Raw genomic sequence first — 19,837 nt, 5'->3', positions numbered from 1 at the left:
GTAAAAAAATAAAAATAATAAATAACTAATAATAATAAATAATAATAATAATATTAATAAATAAAAATAATAAATAACTAATAATAATAAATAATAATAATAATATTAATAAATAAAAATAATAAATAACTAATAATAATAAATAATAATAATAATATTAATAAATAAAAATAATAAATAACTAATAATAATAAATAATAATAATAATATTAATAAATAAAAATAAAGAGTAACTAAACTAAACTGAAAAGTGTCTTAAAGAAAAACACACTTACCTTTCATCCCACTGGGCAGTCTGATCCATTCAGGGGAGTCTTGCATCGGGCCGTGGGTGGTCGCTTCTTCCGTCATCTTCTTCCGGGTTCTTCATTCTACGTCACCTGACCCAGGCGCGGGATCGGCAAAATACAAAATATCTGTATTGAGTCCAACACAAACAAATCTTCATATAATTATATTATATATATATTATATATGCTACTGTACAGTTATATTACATGTTTCTGTATTTTTTTTAACAGATTTTTGTCTTTTTTATTTAAAGTTTATTAATAAATTTATTAAATATTGGACATGTTTCGGTGAGTTATTCCTAGGAATTATAGCCTACTATGTAAAAGAAATTTCCAAGCAAAAAAATGTAACGCTTTTTGCATGGAAATTTGGACGGAATTAGAACACTGGGGGGGTTAAAAAAAGGGCGTTGCACTTAAAAGAAAACAAACAAAACAGAATTTTTACAGGGTACAGTGAAAAGAAAAAGAAAGAAAACAAATATCAAAGAAAATGAAGGGAAAGAGGAAGAAATAAATGAATTAGATTAGGACGGGGGGGTCAAACTCAAATACACAGAGGGCCAAAATAAAAAACTTTTTTTTTTTATATACACAGAGGGCCAACCTTGAAATATATTTAAAAAATTGAGTAAATTTTTCCTTCTCATTAGATATAAAACCTTTTCATATGGAAACAAAGAGGTTTTGCTTCACATTCAATCTGGAAAAAGCCTATAATAGAAAAAGAAGTATAAAAAAATGTTTTTTAATTTTATTGAGGAAAACATTATGCCTCCTTCTCTATTTGTAGCCTTCTGAGTTATATTTCAATGGTAACCTTTTTGCTAACAAAAATAATATTTATCTTCTATGAAAATCCAACCAATCAAGTCCATGGCTTGGAGTAGCAAGGAAAAGCTGAGGGGGAGTGCTGTAAATTGAGTCTATAAACCAGTCCAATGCGGGGCCACACATAGGCAGAGAGCCCGCTGCTCTATAGACGCGAGTGATGCCGGGAATTGTAGTAGCGGCGCTATTTTAATGCCAGCTGCAGTTCATATTTGGGATTCCTTTGGGGGCCAAAAGAAAGGATGTTGGGGGCCAGATTTGGCCCCTGGGCCAGAGTTTGCCACCCCTGGATTAGGAGAAAGAAGAGAGTGAATCATTGTACTTTGGATAAACAGAACAATGGAATTTTTTTTGAATCTCTAGTTGATGGCAGTCCTCAATGTTTCATGCTTGCGTTATATCTGTGTGCAGGTAACTACAGAGCTCTACTTGATCTCAAGAGACAACAAAAGAGTGGGCAGCGATTGTAATTGATATAGATAGAACAGACCTAGATTGTAAGCTCTTCGGGGCAGGGTCTTCTCCTCCTGTATCACTGTCTGTATTAGTCTGTCATTTGCAAGCCCTATTTATTGTACAGCGCTACATAATATGTTGGCGCTATATAAATCCTGTTTAATAATAATAACGGACACAGCAGGTTCAGGCCCGGTATTCCACGGGTGACGGGGTTAAACACATGTTGCGTTCCCGTTGCCCACGCATGGCACACAATCCTGTCATTATGTCTTTAAGGGTCTAAACAAGGCGAATTGCTGGCGCAATGGAAAACCATGTTTATATGTTTACAAGCAGACCACACAAGGAGACCTCACTTAAAACACTTTATTTGTTTTTTTGATCTGAGCGAGGAGAGATAATGGACGTCCAAACCAAGTCATCGCAGAACGAATTAAAGGGTCCGTCACTCTGCGGGAGCTAAAAAAGTCCCCTAAATGTAGATTTAGTGCCAGATGTCAGCCGATAACTACGTTGGTAAAGAGAACCTGTCGCCAGATTGTTCTTTTCTTCCCATAAGATTTATTTGTCCACTAATGTAGGTTATGTACCAGTAAAAGTCAATCTCGTGTAGACATCTTGGATGGCAGAGAACCCAGAGCTCTTATTTAAATGATAATCCATAACAAAGTTTCTCAAGCATTTTACCCTTCAGGGGGGTAGATCATTGCTGTCACCTACACAGACCTGAGGGGCACAAAAGGCTCAGTGCTCAAGGACCCCGAGCAACATCTGGAGTAACCCTGATCCAGCGGAACCCTTAATGTCCCAGGCAACCCCTGCTAAAATTTGGGAGTCAGTATAGAGAATGCACCCTGCGGTGGCCAGAATTAAAAACAATGGCTTTGAGACCCAGAAATACACCGGCATAATCAAATAAGCAGTCAATCTGCCACGGCTCAAGGAACCTCTAGAACAGGGGCGTCAAATTCTGGCCCGCGGGCCAGATCTGGCCCTCAATGTCCTTTTTTGACCCCCCTAAAGAATTCCGAAAATGAATTACATCTTGCCCGCCCGCCTTTACCACCTCACATTATCATTTCTAATACATGTAATACATTATTCCTGTACACATATCATGTGACACAAAGCCTAGGCAATGATCACATGGTGCCTGACTACCAGGGGCATTGTGTTTGTTTCAATCCATTAGAGACTGCATGGTGTAACATTTAGTGTCAGACCAACATGTGATGTGAGAGGATGAACAACACACAGCCTGCATAGATAGATAGAAATTAGTCTTTTCAACCCTAAGGTGTCTGTAGAGGGGTTTGTTTTTCTTAGTTATGGATGAAGTAGTAAACTTCCTCAATCTTTTTCAATAAATTTCAACTTTGGCCCCCAACTTGGTCTAAGTTTTTAATTTTGGCCCTCTGTGTATTTGAGTTTGACACCCCTGCTCTAGAACATTTGTAGGTACCCTTGCACCCTTTGAGAATGGCTAATCTATGGTATTCTTCTATGGAGACTACCCTGGTTTCCATCCTAGCAATGTAGGGTAAAATCTCCATTAGGGACACTTTGTACTGATAACCAACCCTGTGCAACTCATATTATTACAGCTGTTAAGGAAGGAGGTTAATAAAGCCAATTAAAAGTTAGAGCTCCCTCTAGTGGCTAATGGGCACATTTCTTTATTAAAACAGTTACACAAATATGGAAGTCTTTTTGGGAGTAGTTAGGACAGGCTGCACAGCAGGCTCCTTTGCCTACCCATACTATCATTTTTAATGTAAATTTCCCCTATTTTTAGGTGTCCTGAAATGAAATTAGAACATCACATATAACTCATATATTCCTACTGCTTTGTTTGTTAGTGTTGGATGGAGCAGGGATAAGATGTAAACCCTGCCGGGTTTTATTAGAGAGATTTGTCCTTACCAGAAAGCTTTGGCTTTAAAATGCAGAACCTGTCCCTGCTTAAATTTTATCTGGAGCTTTAATAGCCCGGGCCATATTACCCAGCCAATGCTAATTACAGAGAACAAAGCTTTATTTGTTATTGGGAGCTGCAAAGATACATTAACCTCTCAGAACCCTCTGCAGGAACGTTGATGCATTTGTTAATGTTGTATACAAATTCGGAGGGTCCTGTTTGCCCCGTGTTGATACATTAAGCAAATGTTTAGAAATCTCCCATCGCTGACCGGCTGAGCGACTGCGGACAATAAATAGGTTTCAAACAAAAAATCGGTAAACAGCTAAATTTCTGTGATCGTTACTTTCATTTCAGAAGTTGACATGGAGCCAGCGGAGGGAAAGAGACGATGCGGAGGCAAAGCAGGACGATTGTTAGTTTATGTTGTACACGCAAACCAAACTTTTCCTAATATATACTCCGTAAAAATAAATCAATGCTCGCCCATTGTAAATTCATAAAGGTGACAAGCGTCTGTCTTTTTACTTTGGGTTATTTTTGTAAAGTTTCCTTTAATTAACTGTAATGCAATCTTTGTCTTCAAATATTAGTCTTGGTGTCAGGGTCTCCCAAGTCGAGCTAAATGTAAGGAATATTAAAGAAGAATGATAGCCGGGGACGTCAGGAATGGTCCAACTACAAAACAAAAACTTGAAATTATTGTAATTAAAATGTATTTTTCTGTTCACAATCTTCATCCTAGATTGTAAGCTCTTCGGGGCAGAGTCCTCACTTCCTGTGTCACTGTCTGTATTCGTCTGGTATTTGCAATCCCTATTTAATGTACAGCGCTGCGTAATATGTTGGCGCTATATAAATCCTGTTTAATAATAATAATTAGAAAGTTCTCTGTACCACGCATGCCCAGCTAATGCCGATTCATTGCCATTATAATGAATGGACCCCCATGCGTATGCATTGGTATTATATCCTGCAGATTCGGGCGATGAGCAACCAGTCCGATGGGTCTTGAGGTTCTTATCCACATTCTGATCTCATATGAAAAATGCGGGGCCAATAGGCACTAACTGTCCATTAGATGGGTTCACAATCTCATGTCCATACCATAGTCATATGCCAAATTTTAGGGGAAGACAACTTACCTACCAACATTTATTTGGAAGAAACTGGGATGCTCATAAGAACCCGCACATAGGAGGACATACAAACTCCAAGTAGATGGTATCTTGGCCTGGATAAAATCTTGCATTGTTACAACCTGGAGTGAAAAGGCGAGCTTGTATATCAGGATGAAATTAGAAAAATTGGGTAAAAATGAGTATTTACCCCCTGCAGTGCAGGAGGGAAGCCCCGCTGGTATAATAGCCTGACTTAAGTGCTGGTTGTCCTCATAGTGAAAAGAAAAAGGAGCCAATATCTAATAGGCAATCAGAGCTGTATGGGTATTGATCTTTATGGGATTACAAGTCACGGTGAGGTGCCCTGTTGCTTGAATTAGACCACGACGGGGCCCCGGAGCTCTATTGTCCCAGTCGGCACCAGAGCTGCCGATCCAATTCTCCATCACACCACAGCAAGCACAGATCTCTATGGGGTGGCAATTAACAATGAGACTTCTCGTCCATCGCTGCCTGCTGAGAGAATAAGGGCACCATGCGGCTTTCTCCCTGGGAGCTGGTCATGATGAAGTTTTATACCCAGACACAAAAAGAGGACCTATCATTGGGGAAAATAAAAGCTGACCTGTCCAGGATCCACCTAATGGAGTTTTTGGTTGGAAAATATGCAACGGAAATAAATTGTCACTGCGCCCGTCCCCAGTGCTCGTCATAACCTGCACAGTATTTAATTAAAATAAAGCTGGACCATTTATTTCATACAGTCATCATCGCCACCGATCAAACGCAGCCATTTATGGCCTTATATATGAAATAATAAAGAATAAATAGAGTCATAAATAAAGGACAACTCTAAAATTCCATCTGATATTAATTGCGAATCGTTTTTGTTTAGACCATGGAACACAAATAACAAGAAGCCAACGCGGCGCTGTGACATACATGACATTTCAATCTCAGGTTTTTGGATTCCACTGCGACACATTTATTAACGGCACATCATAAATTGCTGAGCTGCTCTTTTCCGCTGGAAAAAAATAAAACGTGTCCATTTTGCTCCGAGCACAATTCAAATGTTGAGGACAAATGTGGAGCAGGCTCTCGTCCGTCCCAATGTTTGATGTGAGGCGCAATGTTTAGAGCTCTTTGAAAGAAAGAAATATCACTTGCTTGGCCCACTGGGAATTGCTCCGGGCAAAGCTCCACAAGAGGTCCTGGCAAGGGCCAGAACAAAAGCCATGATGGGTGACAATTCATCCAAATACCACTGTAGCGCACACTGCTGGAAATCATGATTTGTTTAAGTGTGATTAACAAAAGAGAAAAGACACTTTGTGTGTTTTTATAGCGCTGACATATTACATAGCGTTGTACAAATTCCATAGTCACAGCACTAACTGTCCATCAGAGTGGGTCACAAAAAAATGCCGCATCTATATACATATTCCAATATTACAGCCCCAAACCCCATTCTGGTTTGACCTGCTTGGTGGTGATGCCAATCTTGGCCATTTTGCAGGGCACAGATTGGAAGTCAATTTACCTACCGGTATGTTTTTGGGGTAAGGCACATAGGTGCCCAAAGGAAGATCAAATAAATGCCATGTAGTAACTTGACCCAGGTGCTGCAGGAGGAAGAATGCTACCCGTTGAGCCACTGTGCCATCCTTTAAGGTAACTCAAATAGGAATGACCTGATTGGTGGTGACTCCAATTTTGGCCCTTTTGCAGGGCTACCCCAGCTGAAGATTCTTCAACATCTGACCCTTCTTGGTGTATAAGAATCTTGGGGCCTGCCACTGCAAGTTGTGGTTCCGTCAGCCACTACAGCCTTGGAAGGACATGTCGGCCATGGAACGGGTGGTGGGTGGCACCAAGGATGGAGGCAAGTCAGATGGTACAAAGTTTGGTGAAGGTTTGCAAGAGAACAAAGATTGGAGTCACCATCAGACTTTTTGTTGCTTTAAATCCCAACTTTTGTGATTGTTTAGTTTTGGCGAGAACTTTGGTCCTTATTTATTAAGACTGTGTCCCTATAACTGAGATTTTCTTCTCTTCTTGTTCTAACCCTTCCACACCAAACACCATTGAGAATATGCCCGTGTCATGGCTGGGTGGCCTTACTTCTGGTTCTGGTTGATCAATTTATTTTGTTCTTTTTAATAGACCAAACATGAGAAGTTATGTTTTTATTGCTAACACCCTATGGCAGGAAATCCCATGTGTCCCGGTCATTACATTATCACCATTTGGCATTGTGCACCACCGAGATCCCTTAATAAGACGTCTCTTCTTTCACCGCGAATGCATCGATTATTTCCGAGGGTCAAAGGCGCCATTGGTAAAATGTGAGAATTTAAATATAATGGGGATTTAATCGCCTCTTTAAAAGCCCCAGAAATCTGCATAGAGCTCATTAAAACGAGAGGCTCCATCGCTCAGCCCGGGAATATAATACACTTTGGATTACGGCACGGTCCACTTCCCTGGCAAAGTTTGGGATTGTCAGACTCGGGGAAAAAACAATGAGCTTTACAAATGTCACCCGAAAAACTCCTTTCACTTCCAAGCTAATTTGTTTTGTTGGGACATCTGAATGCAAATAAAAGAGGCTTAAAAATGCTTTCTTCCCCGGGAAAGCCAATTATTAGCTGCTCATTAGATCAGCAGCTCCGGCAGTGGTATTTAGGGCAAGAATGTTAATTTTCCGATAGGTTGAGCCTGAGGAGTCCATTCTGTACAAAAACCATCCGTAAGGTGGAATGATATTGGGGTCTGGTGTTATAGAAGAGATCTCCAGAATATTCTCGGGGTAATATCAAATGAACTGGAATGGTTCTGCCTTTGGCTTGGATCATGCAACCTGCAATGGTTAGTGTGGTCTTACATTAAATTTCCTATTGCAAGCAAGGCTCTGGGGGCCATGGGTGGCCAAAACATTGTAAGCTCTTCTGCCAAGGCAAACTCTAGGCAGAGCCTATCAGTGTGCAGGATCAGAATGAATTATTACAGCTTCAGTGAATGAAGTCTCAGACCTCTTTTTGGCATGAAGTGCAAGGTTATGCAAAATGCTGCTATGCCAAACCTCACCATAGTCAATGCGTTGAGAGGAGAAAACGCAAAAAGTCATGACGCAACTCCACCACACCCCAAATGCAACCGCATGCAGTGTGGTTCCCAATCGCTCCCATTTGGTTGAATTGGAATGGTTGGTGAGTACTTTAAATTATTATTTTTTTCGCTGTCTTTGATGAAAAATTTCTTCACAAATCTTGTCCCAGAATTTTTTTTTTCAGATTTGTGCAGTAATCCATTGTGAAAGTTTGTGCAGGAGCTTCCGGTAATAAAGACCGGCCACTCATGCTCTCCTTACCAGGGCACGGTGACTGGTCTTGTATCCGCCCCCTCCTGCATTTGTCATCAGGCAGCCTGCAGTAGGCGGGGCTGATAGACCCCTCCCACAGCTCCGCTCTCTGCACATTCTGTGTATAGCACAGAAATGATGCCGCTGCTTCATCTACACAGATAATCAGGGTTTGCATTGCTGGTTTTGGTGCACATTTCTATTCCCTGTGGCATTTGAGACAAATTTATTGGAAGTCTTTGTGCCCAGAGATTAGCTTCAATTGATTGCCTTTGCCATCAAAGCGATGTGTATCAGCGCTATATAAATACACATTTTTAGTAATAAAATAATTTATTATTATGAGGGACACAGACGCTCAGTGCTACCGTCAGACATCATTTGGGTTACCAGAAGATTTATGACCTGTTTGATCTTAAGAAGAGTCCTCTGAAAATTGACAATCTGCCCTGGGGTGGGAGTCTGACGAGTCATGTGACTTATTAGGAGAATAAATGGGGAATGTGAAAAGGGATCGGATGTACAGTATATATTGGCCAATGTACTGCCGGCACACCGCAGTGCCAGGGTTTTACCATTCCCATGCCGCCATTTTATTTGGTTTTGGATAAACTCGGGAATCTCTTTAAAACTTTAAAATTCAGAAAACTAGAGCCTCTTGCTGCATCTCCTCCGTCCCCCGGGGTACATTTCATACTAATTTGCCTTCTCGCCCTCCGGCTCTGGTTCTGTGTTGAGCTAATTTTTTAAAGTCAGCCTATTCATACCCCCAGATCTAGTCGAAGTGCCCTCTATGACCCGTCATTGTAGCCTTTGCACTGCAAGCAATCACTATTATTATAAATGTACAGTGTATATATTATATTATATATATCATATATATTATAAATATACAGTGTACAGCTACATAGGGACCTGGGGTGTACCGAGTCCATCCAAGAGTATGCTCCATGCCATTGTATGGAGGAAAGAGCTGAATATATTATATTTAGAATAAACCTAAAAGTTGGGCAAAAATCAATATATGCACCATGATCCCCCAAATGACCTCCTAGGAACAACTGCTCAAAGCTCCAATGGGGAGGATGCAGCGGGGTGCCTCCTGCTCCTCCTCCCCATTTCCCTTTTCATAGAACAGAACCGTGCTCATTTAAAACAATTGGGTCAGAATGATTGATAGAAATTTGGTGTACTCGCTATTAGGCTCATTGGCCATCTAGTTCTGCAAACTACAGGCGATCCTGCAGATGTAACAAGCAGATAGAACTAATGCACCCCAATGTGCACACTGTTTATGATTAAACTTTTGGATAGAGAAGGGTTATTACACTTATATAAGTAGTTTATTAATTGTGTTGCAGGAAGGGCTAGAAATCATTTTGCATTTATCACCAGGGGAACATGGAGATCCAATGACAATATTTTGCTGAACTCACTAATACAATCTGAACTCCAAATGATTGACATTGCACACATGTGTATGAGAGTCTGCCTTTCCGAGTTGTTCTCTGGATAAAGAATGAGCGGAATTCCACCTGGATAAACCTTTCACACACTATACCACTTGTACACTATTTATTATTTACCAATACATCCAATCTGAACACGTTTGATTAGACTCCACATACTAATATTTTACTGGATCAAAAATTAGATTAAAAAAAAAGAGATTTTTTTTCCAGTTTTTTTTATAGAAATGAATAATTTTTTAACCAAATCATTAAAAAAAAAGTTTTATTCATGTAGATCCCTGGGATGGGGGGTACAAGTATGTACACCTGGGATGGTTAGAATAACTGAACGCCCTCACCTAAGTTCTACAATTCTCTGAAGTCGGCACTTTTATTTTTAATACCAAAAATTAAATTTGAGGTCCTGAAAATTCAGGAATATTGGACGCTTGCCAAAATACTTTACAAATGTCCTCCAAAAATCACTTTTAATAAGTTTATGAATGAGGCGTTTTCACGGATGATTTCTACTGAAAAAAACACTGAAAATGCAGCAATATATTTATATATATTTATGTAATTTATTATTATTATTGATATATATATATATATATATATATATATATATATATATATATATATTATATATATATATATATATATATATATATATATATATATATATAGATAGATATACTTTTTTAGGGGAACTTCATCAAATCTAGGTTTGTGATAAAATAAGAAAATTATTAAACATTTTTTTAAAAATACTGCAAAAGAAACCTTATTATGCACATGTATCAATAATAAATTATATTGATACATATATATATATATATATATAAGGTTTCTTTTGCAGAGTATTTTTTTAAAAATGTTTAATAATTTTATTATTTTTTCACAAACCTAGATTTTTTATTAAGTTCCCCTAAAAAAGTCACCAAGAAGCTAAGAAGCTTAAGCCCCGCCTCCTTGATATGTGTCACGCCCATATCACATGCTAATAGTTTGCCATAAAAGGGCATAGGCGGAGCCCGGTGTTCTTTGCGAATATATAATATGCCTATAAATGCCCATTGCAATTTTTTGGCCCCACGGGGCCCTCATCCCTCTTGTTATTTGTATCTGATTATTTTTGAAAAATAAATGACAGACAAATTATTATAGAAATATCTTCATTTAAACTAAAGTCTAAAAAAAAAATAGGTTGAAAAAAAGGCAATTCCCAATATATTAGTATAATAAATGGATATTTAGGGCTCTATTCCCTCGTGGGAATATTCCAGGTCCATGTGTTGCAATGGCAGTAATTGATTCCCACCAGGGAATGTTTGAAGGAATGTCAGATTCACTGTTTTATAAATAGAGCCCTTAATGTATATTAATGTGAGCTAGTATAGGTATCTAAATCTGTAGAACTCAGACTGGGCCTGATTTATGAAAGCTCTCCGAGGGCGGAGTGAATACACTTTCATCAGTGAAGCTGGGTGATCCAGAAAACATGGAATTGATTTTTAAAAAATCATTTGCTTTTTACTAGCAAACCTTTGGAATCCTGGACCAGATCCATTCCAGGTTTGCTGGATTACTCAGGTTCACTGATGAAAGTGTATTCTCTCCAGCCTTGGAGGGCTTTCATAAGTCAGGGCCAGTGTAAAAAGCAGTGAATCTGATATGCACTAAAATATTTCTTCTTCTGTATGTAAAGCAAAGTCCTATTTAGCAGGACAGGTGACGTGATTTTTTTACTGCAGCTCACAGACACCTACAGATCTTGCCCCATCTTCAAGCTGCAACTGGACAGTAAAAGAAGAAGCAGCTGTATGACGAGCTTATCATTCTCATTCTGCTTTCTCCTACAATCAGCATGATTCTGACCTCAATGCATTCATATTAGGGAATACAGAGCTGCATCCATGTGTGACTTCTGATGTACAGCTTACATTACATTAAACATCACTTATATTGCAGGAAACATTTCTGGACAGCTGATAAAATAAAAGCTGGAAATGATAGAATAGGGAACATTTGATCCAAGTTCCTATTTATGTACAGCGCTGTGTGATATGTTGGTGCTATATAAATCCTGTTTATTAATAATAATAATAATAATAATAATAATAATAAAATCAGAAACCCATCCTCAGTGCACGAATCCCCCTACTCCTGGTGACCATCGGGGGGCAGTCACGCACAATGCAGTCCCAGCCTATTGTAGAGCGCAAGGCGCCCCATTCACAATCATGACAAGCCAAGTGACAAGGTCACCCAAGAAGGGCTCCGCTACGATCGGATTACATATAATTGTGTTGTTTTAGCTCTATTCAGTATTCAGTGACAGAGGCGTAAGGAAAAGTGCCACTTTGCTGTATGTCCAGGGGCAATGAGAGGTGACGAGCTAAACGGAGGATATAAATCCTGTATTTACATATATATAAAATAGATCAATCCGTTTCTATACGTGGATCAATCCGTTTCATACTTATAAAGAGTGATAAACAGTGATAAGCATATCTGCTGCTTCTCTTTTCACTGTCCATTCACAATCTGGGGGAGAAAACGTTGAATAATCAGATCTCCCTGTATATTTCAGTTCTACTCTTTTTGTCTTTTTTCGTCTGTTCTGTATCTTCTCCTATTAGACAAAACACATAGTCGGTGTCACGCCGCCCCGATCCCGGGGGTCACCCGAGGTGACATTTGGGACACAGAGGGCCTCCGACAAGCAATCCATTATTTGCCGCACGACTCGGTTATAGACTTGTGACTTGGGGGAAGACACTGAACAAACAGCAATCTCACTTGGGAACCACAAACACAACCCGTCCCTCGCCGGCTGGCTGTTTGCATTACCTGGGGGGTGATTCTGCTCCGTAAACTGACTCGGCATCAGGTGACAGCAAGCGTCATGTGACCGCGAACGCGCATCCTGATCCCGATCGTTATTACATTATTCTAGATATCTGCATGGCCAGGATTTTCCTATCAGTCCATTCTTTCTTTTACCAATAGCCATCAATACAGAGAACCTTAACGCGCGGTCAGGTGGTGGCACCGTATAGCCGCTGGGCTCTCATTGGCTCAATGACATTGGCTGTGTTATAAATACGGCAAATGTCGCCGACACCTAAACCCGGCTATTGATCAGCTGACGCACAAGAACTTTCAGCAATGAGCAAACAATGGTCAGCGGCTTTTCCGATCTCAGATCCAATATCGGGGTAACAGATACAACAATTACTGATTGCAGGATCATGTATGTAATAGCCGTGTTCACGTGTCATGATATGTATGGAATGATCTAACCGCGTGACGTCATTTTCAGAATATCCATTTCTGTTTTTGGGGTGGAATTCCAAAGCTTCAGTCACTTCTTCCCCTACTTCTCCCCAGCCGCTCCTCCAATAATTTACTAATGACTTCCTCACTCATAACCTCTTCACACACACGGCTCCAAGACTTTTCTAGAGCTGCCCCGACTCTCTGAAATGGCTCCCTCGTCCTATTCAGCTTGCTCCTACTTTCTGCTCATCTAAAAGAGGACCCAAAACTCAACGCTTCCACCTCACCTACCCGTCTTCTTCTGTCTCCTAAACCATCACTACTTCCCTATTGTGTGATACTTCCCCACCTCCTAGATTGTAAGCTCTTCGGGGCAGGGTCCTCTCCTCCTCCTGTGTCACTGTCTGTATCTGTCTGTCATTTGCAACCCCTATTTAATGTACAGCGCTGCTTAATATGTTGGCGCTATATAAATCCTGTTTAATAATAATATTAATAATAATTCACAACCCTAAATAATTTGATGGTTCTGGGGAACTACTGCTAAAACTGCAATAGGGAAAAAAGTGTCTTAAATGGGTGCCCATGCAATAGGAGGTGAACCAGCCACCGTCAGAGGAGCCCTGGTTGGGAAAAGCTTCAATAATTTACTTTGCATTACCCCGGGGTCATTATTGCACCTTGCTTTGGGGCAGCCTATGTAAAATGAATGCACATCAGATCTGCACTATTTTTCCCCAGCGCATGTGTTTGGCTGTGTTGCCCATCCTCCATTCAGAATGTGCGATCCCTTTAAAGGGTGATTAGATGGTAAGATGGGGATCGCTGGTGTCTGATCCCCACAATTTGGGGTAATATGCTCACAGCACTGATCCCCATTATACATCAATGTGCCCCAATGGTTTGGCTGCGTGGATTGCAGGTCTCATTCTACACAGACATATGTCATGTTTGCAGCATATGTGTGGGCGTTGCTCCCGTGCAGATTGGGGGGGCTCTTTAATGAAGGAACACGAGGCAATTAGTAAGAAAGCACTCCGCAGACCCCTTCTGCTAAGCCGGACTGGGAAGCGCAGCTTTGTATCTCACCGGCCTGGAAAGAATTAACTTCAACAAGTTGTAGTGACAGAGGAAACGTAAAAAAAAAAAATGCTAACAAGAACTCAGCAAACGACTTAACCCCCGCGCTCTTTCATCTGTGCCTCACATCCAGCAATTGCCTTTGATAATAACTTCCTGTTGTAATTTCCTTGGGGAAGTGACATGGGAGCCATAAAACAGAGATGGTTACATTGGCTGCGTGTGAATATCGCAGGCTGGATTATACAAAGGCTACGTAGGCCGCTGCCTAGGGTCCTACGCATTCAGGGGCAATTCTTATATCGACCCCCCGGCTTCAGCCAATGGAACAAATGGGCAAATCAGGAATTCTGACTTTGCTGGCCTCTTGGCCAAATGCCTGGTTGGCATTTATACAATGCATTAATGGAAGCAGCTGGCAGCTTTAGGAATCTTGCAGCAAACCAATGCAACCGCATGCCAAAAATAGTTCCCGAAACTCCATTACAGCCAAATGGGATTGGCTGGGAGAGCTGCAAAGCTTGCAATAAACCCTTCAGATGTGCAGTACACAATGGCGGTTTGCTGCATTCCTGGCAGGAACTATTTTGTGCATGCTTGCAATGGTTTGTGATGTGATTACTGAATGCGACATGCAGCTTCACCCCACCCATGAAGAGCCAGCCGCAGCCATTGGCCTGAATAAGGATAAATTCCAGTCGCAGGGAGATGCAGCTGCATTGCAATTGTTGCTACAACAGCTCAAAATTCAATGCAATGCAGGAAGCCAAACTGCAACCACAATGCACAACAATGCATTCCCTTTTTATTGTACAGCGCTACCTAATATACTGGCGCTATATAAATCCTGTTTATTAATAAAAATTATAATTCCCCTCCCTGAGAACAAACCAGACTCCATATCAATAAAAAATGTTATTTTAAATATCTATCACACCAAATAATAAATTCTGGAGCTTCCATGAAATTCCTGCGCTCCCCTTGCTGCGGAGTTGCAGTCGTGTTGGATCAATGATAAGAAGCGATGGAACCGCCGCTCACATTGGCATCGGAATGGGAAGAACGCGCAATGTCAAAACTCGACGCGGACAAAGTCCTTGTCACTTCAGTTCACTGCGGGGCAACCGACAAGATGGTAGCAGAGCGCGGCGGATGGCTGTAGGGCGGGGGAGGGAGGAAACGTGCGCGGCTGATGATGAACGCATGTGACATCTGTCACTGTCCCTTCTCCGGAAAAAGACACAAATCACTGAGCGCAAGGAAAGGCGGCTGGAAGTCAATAGCTTGAAAGAACAGAAGAGACGAGAGGGAAAAGAAATCCGCATTCGCCGTTATTCTTATTGAAATGCGTCTCCCGTGAAGCAGAAATAGGAGAGAGCACCACTTAAAGGGGAACTCCAGGCAAACAGGGCATTTCTGTTCTTGTGCTGGGTGATTGATGAAGTCATCAGCAAATTTGCACCCATGGGAGAACCTGGGTGATCCTGGGTGATATCATGTGTGTCCTAGATTGCAAGGAATGATACAGAAATGTGTCACCTCGACCAACCAGTTACCTCTCAGTGGCAGATGTAACCCATGCAGAAGTGACTTGGGGCAGGTGGAGGGGCCCCCTGTTGGATAGGAAGCATACAGGGGCCCCATGCAATGGCACCTCCCTATGTCCACCCCTGCAATCCTTTAATGCTTGCTGTGCTCACATTTGAAACTATTCTGCTCCATATCAGGAGTTCAGGGTGTTGTTTTTGGGATCTATTTAATGTACAGCGCTGCGTAATATGTTGGCGCTATATAAATCGTGTTTATTCATAATAATCTGAAGCTGAACTTTGTGATGAGTTCACCAAACTCGGCATCATCGGAAATCTGGGAACACCTTATTGCAGTGCAGGAAACCAGTTCCCAAACACACCCACTGCAGGCTCCTAGCTCCACCCACATATGTAAATCACAATCCTACAGCCACCAATCAGATCAAACCTGTCCTTAAAGAATGAGTGTGATTGGTGATACCAGAATCTGAAACCCTGGGACCCTCCTTTATGATCTCTGAACTCTGGCTGCAGCTGAACACAGAAAACTTAGATTACTATTCAACTTTCTTTAGTTTGAATTCATGGAAAGCATTGGCAGCACTCCTTACTAATGGATTTCCCAATATTCCCATACATCTAGATTGTCAGCTCACGGGGTTCAATCACCTAAACTGAATGTCCCCTGTGTACAGGGACACTGCCTATGTCGGTGCTATAACAATATCTGTTATTCATAAAGATTTCTTGAGAAGAAACAAAAGAAAACCGCATTTTCCAGAAGACATTTTTGAAATTTCCCATTGTCAGAGTGTGCGTCACTGCAGCACGGCTGTCAAAGTAAAAATGACAAATCGGGGAGATTCAACATTTCTGAAGAAGCTTACACACATACCTTTATCAAACCAGAGGATCGCCGTCCACCTTTCATATCGCATCAAATTCATCCGAGGTGCGTGGCCCCGGGGTCACAGGAGAGTGCGTCATCTACCAAAAATAAAACAAAAATCATTGCTGAGATCAGCCAATTATATTCACAGATTGCTCCGGGCAAAGTATAACGTGCTGAATTATCAAACATTACAATATATTTTCAATTGAAATCAGGACCAGGCAAAGAAAAGCTGTCCACTGTCACCACACTGCAGAGAAGAACGCTTGCTCTCTGTTTAGAAACAGTGGTCTCTCTGCAGAGGTCCGGCATCCCGCTTGCTAAGTCGGAGCTAGAACTCTCCAAAAAGTTTATCTCCTACTGATTATAGGGGATATATCTCAGCAGAGGAGTCCTGACTATTGCTTCCAATAGCAAGGGGACCTGTGCAGAGAGACCACTGTAGCCAGAAATCGTGTGTTACTATTGTAAACTAAATAGCTTAGAAGCAACACTTTCTTATTCATCCCAAGTAGATACTGAAAAAAAAATATTTTTACCAAGTGCAATAGCTGAAGCTAAGATAATCCAAAGTTAGTTCCCATTTAAGAGAGCAGAAAATGCCTTAAATGTTTATTATATATATTTTTATATGTAAAGATTCTACTTTTTCAATGTAGTGTGCACCCCAATCCTTTATACTACCTGAACACTTTCCATCTTGGCACTTTACTGCTTTTGTAGTTGTTTTTTGTGCATATAATTATATATGTAAATGTAATAAATTAATGTTATTTATTTAAATTATATGTTAATTATATGTAAATATGTTACCTTTCTATATATATATATATTTAACATTTGAACATTTAAATCTTTCTTGGGCTCTAAAATGCTTCTTTTATTCTTTATTACTTTATTTAACACATAAAATACCCCAACAAATATATTATTATCACCATTTTCCCACCAGATCCTTGCACATTTCATTTTCTTGCACTTGGATACATTGTATATATAAAATTGGAGGCAATGATATCCTTCCATTGCCATAAAACGATGCTTAGCCCTCATTCAGCGAATTTCTCTCTTCTATTAAACAACTTCCTTGAGAGGTGGAAGGTCAAGCTAATCAGGGCCAAATTAAAGCCAGCTGCCGAGCAAGACGCTTGCTAGAGAAAAATACTTAGAAAATAAGTGAAAATGTCTAATTACCCTCTTTGGTCTGTTTCCACCGACGGCAGCAATTTTGCGTGGAGCCGGTTAGGTAATGGGTTTAGATAATAAACTATATGGAGAAATGTATTTATACAACGGCGGTCATTACTGGAAATCTCAATGCAAGAAAAGCGAGGAAGCTACGATTGTGTAATACGTTGTTAAATGTGTTTAAAAAGTCAATCTAAATGTAATATGTGGTCCTATGGGTTTACTTCTCAAGCAGTAATTGTATTGACCTCCTGTAGGGGTCGCTGTTACTGCAGCTGCCAATCAAATGTTTTGGTCAGTGACCAATTTTTACAAAAATTCACTGGTCTATCGGATATTTTTGTTTTGTAGAGGTTAAAGTCCCGTCACATGACATGTAATTGTGCATTGTGGCCTATCAGAAAAGCATACACAAATTTAGAAGTGCAGCCTTAAAGAATACCTAATGTCAACCTTAAATAATTACAGGTAAGAACATAGAAAATTCAAGTATTTTAGAAATTATTATTTTTAATGGGACTGTCCAATTATGGTTGTCCAATTATTATTATTATTTATATTAATATTATTATTAAACAGGATTTATATAGCTCCAACATATTACTCAGCGCTGTACATTAAATAGGATCACCATAGAACACCTTTCCTTCTATGTGAACATTGGGAAAACATGACACTTTGAGCCAGATTAATTAAAAATATTCAAGACTAGAGAAGATATACTTTCATCAGTGAACCTGGGTGATCCAGCAAACCTAGAATAGATCTGGTCCAGGATGGAAAAGGTTTGCTAACAAATAGCAAATTACTTTTAAGAAATCCATTCCAGGTTTGCTGACTCACCCAGGTTCACTGATAAAATTGTATCCTCTCTAGACTTGGAGAGATTTAATAAATCAGGGCCTTTGCGTGCCATCCTATACTGGGACATTTTTCTTTTTTTTGCAGACCGCCCCCAAGGAGCCGCATACCCTGCCCATGAATGTTTTCCTCCTATTGCAATGCTGTGATTGATCATGTGATTATAGTAGATAGATCCTTCTACTTCCTGCAGGTTAAGTGTATATATAGTTAAGTGTGTGTATGTGTGTGTGTGTGTGTGTGTATTTATGTGTGTATACATGGACATAACCTGCAGGAAATAGAAGGCTCCACCTACTATAGTCACATGATCAATCACAGCATTGCAATAGGAGGAAAACACTCATGGGCCGGGTTTTCGGCTCCTTGGGGGCGGTCCACACAAAAATCGAAATGTCTCAGTATTGCATGAAACCTAAAAGTCATGTTGTTCTCAGTTTTAGGACAATCTTCAGATAGAGGAAAATGTGATATTTAGTTTAAGAAAAGTTTATTTATCAGTATTTTATATGAGTTTTGGCATTGGAGTGGAGTGTTCATTTAAGTCACTTGTATTCCTCGAGTTCAGAGAGCCGCGTTTCACTCCTGGTTTTTATGAATTGAGCGGGCCCCGGGCATGTGGCGGGTGGGAGCCGCAGACAATGCGTTCGGTTGGCTTTAACAGACTAAAATAGACACTTGTCACTTTGATTTAGTTCACTTCATTAAAAAGTTTTCAGAATGTTCATGTAAACTGCTAGAGAGAACAGAGATTGTGTGTCAGCCGGCAAACACCTGGGGACAAATCTGCAGATCGGGCTTTGGAGGAACAAGACTTGGATATTCTTCCATAAATATTGTTTGATTTCATTTATCATTGCGTTCTGCAAAACGGAAAAAAAATGAGAAAATAATATCTTAAACTGTGCGATCAGAAGGGGAGGGGCAAACTCAGAGTTCAGACCCAAGTCAGCATCTTTCTGGAGGAATTATTGTAGTCTCAGAAAATAGGAGTCTCGGTGTGAGCCCAGGTTCAATGCTCTTTATGTAATATGTATCTTTGTATGGGATCTAAGTAAAATCAAAAACCTACAATGTTCCTTCTATGCACTGCCATGGCACGCTTAGCGCAAGCCTGACGTCCCCGGTCCCAGCTAAGGAGATCAGGTCAAAGGGCGCAAATTAGGATAGCTCTGTTTTATTTCATTAACAAGGGTGGCAGTGGAGATTATTAATAAGCAATCAGGAAAATCAAAAGCTGTGACTAATGCCTTCCATACCTCCGGAGCATGAAAGGAAGAACATCTGTTTTCCGCTCAGCCTAAGTGCCCGGAACATCTAATGACGATAAAGATGGCTTCTATACCATGCTGAGCGCTAAAGAGCTCGTATCCGGCCACCAGGGATGCCCGGACATGGAACACCTGTGCCAGCCTCGCCCTCTGCACAACAACTTCCACCAAAAATGTCTGCGCCATGATTGCATCAAAATAATTTTACATAAATCCCAATCTTATTACAGCACAATGATATGTTACCGGGGGTAAAAGTCTGATATGTGTACGGGGGGTAAAAGTCTGATATGT

At 40.5% G+C, this 19,837-nt stretch overlaps 1 long non-coding RNA gene across 1 annotated transcript in view; it reads right to left on the bottom strand.

Annotated features, from left to right (window-relative positions):
- Positions 1-281: 281 nt before the first annotated feature.
- Positions 282-19,837, bottom strand: part of LOC140332536 (uncharacterized) — a 23,006-nt gene continuing 3,450 nt past the window's right edge. Inside the window, exons 2-3 of the long non-coding RNA XR_011921158.1 lie at positions 16,227-16,318; positions 282-416 (exon numbers count right to left, since the gene is read on the bottom strand). This is a non-coding gene — a long non-coding RNA (uncharacterized lncRNA). The remainder of the gene's footprint in view (positions 417-16,226; positions 16,319-19,837) is intronic.

Source organism: Pyxicephalus adspersus, chromosome 6 (genome assembly GCF_032062135.1).
Source record: "Pyxicephalus adspersus chromosome 6, UCB_Pads_2.0, whole genome shotgun sequence".
NCBI classification, from domain to species: Eukaryota; Metazoa; Chordata; class Amphibia; order Anura; family Pyxicephalidae; genus Pyxicephalus; species Pyxicephalus adspersus.
This window is presented reverse-complemented; position numbering and strand designations above follow the sequence as displayed.